The sequence below is a fragment of the Rhinopithecus bieti genome, unplaced genomic scaffold (genome assembly GCF_001698545.2).
Source record: "Rhinopithecus bieti isolate Rb0 unplaced genomic scaffold, ASM169854v2 scaffold_24256, whole genome shotgun sequence".
Lineage (NCBI taxonomy): Eukaryota > Metazoa > Chordata > Mammalia > Primates > Cercopithecidae > Rhinopithecus > Rhinopithecus bieti.
Window position 1 is genome coordinate 10,573 of NW_016811409.1, and position 1,490 is coordinate 12,062.

A 1,490-nucleotide genomic window follows, 5' to 3' on the forward strand; every position below is an offset into this window, starting at 1 on the left:
TCCTAATGCTATCCCTCCCCTAGCCCCCCCAACCCCTGACAGGCCCCGGTGTGTGATGTTCCCCTCCATGTGTCCATGTGTTCTCATTGTTCAACTCCCACTTATGAGTGAGAACATGTGGTGTTTGGTTTTCTGTTCCTGTGTTAGTTTGCTGAGAATGATGGTTTCCAGCTTCATCAATGTCCCATGAACTCATCCTTTTATATGGCTGCATAGTATTCACATATACACCTGGTGTATATGTGCCACATTTTCTTTATCCAGTCTATCATTGATGGGCCTTTGGGTTGGTTCCAAGTCTTTGCTATTGTGAATAGTGCTGCATTAAACATATGTGTGCATGTGTCTTTATAGTAGAATGATTTTTAATCCTTTGAGTATATACCCAGTAATGGGATTCCTGGGTCAAATGGTATTTCTGGTTCTAGATCCTTGAGGAATCACCACACTGTCTACAATGCTTGAACTAATTTACACTCCCACCAACAATGTAAAAGTGTTCCTATTTCTCCACACCCTCTCCAGCATCTGTTGTTTCCTTTTTAATGATCGTCATTCTAATTTGCATGAGATGGTATCTCATTGTGGTTTTGATTTGCATTTCTCTAATGACCAGTGATGGTGTGCTTTTTTTCTATGTTTATTGGCCGCATAAATGAGGTTTTTTGAGAAGCATCTGTTCATATCCTTCACCTATGTTTTGATGGGGTTGTCTTTTTCTTAAAATTTGTTTAAGTTCTTTGTAGATTCCGAATATTAGCCCTTTGTCAGATGGATAGATTGTAAAAATTTTCTCCCATTCTGTAGGTTGTCTGTTCACTCTGCTGATAGTTTCTTGTGCTGTGCAGAAGCTCTTTAGTTTAATTAGATCCCATTTGTCAATTTTGGCTTTTGTTGCCATTGCTTTTGGTGTTTCAGTCATGAAGTCCTTGCCCATGCCTATGTCCTGAATGGTATTGCCTAGGTTTTCTTCTAGGGTTTTTATGGTTTTAGGTCTTATGTTTAAGTCTTTAATCCATCTTGAGTTAATTTTCATATAAGGCATTAAGGAAGGGGTCCAGTTTCAGTTTTCGGCATATGGCTAGCCAGTTTTCCCAACACCGTTTATTAAATAGGGGATCCTTTCCCCATTGCTTGTTTTTATCAGCTTTGTCAAAGATCCGATGGTTGTAGATGTGTGGCATTATTTCTGAGGCCTCTGTTCTGTTTCATTGGTCTCTATATCTGTTTTGGTACCACTACCATGCTGTTTTGGTTACTGTAGCCTCATAGCATAGTTTGAAGTCAGGTAGTGTGATGCCTCCAGCTTTGTTCTTTTTGCCTAGGATTGTCTAGGCTATGTGGGCTCTATTTTGGTTCCATATGAAATTTAAAATAGCTTTTTCTAATTCTGTGAAGAAAGTCAATGGTAGCTTGATGGGGATGGCATTGAATCTATAAATTACTTTGGGCAGTATGGCCATTTTCATGATATTGATTCCTCCTATCCA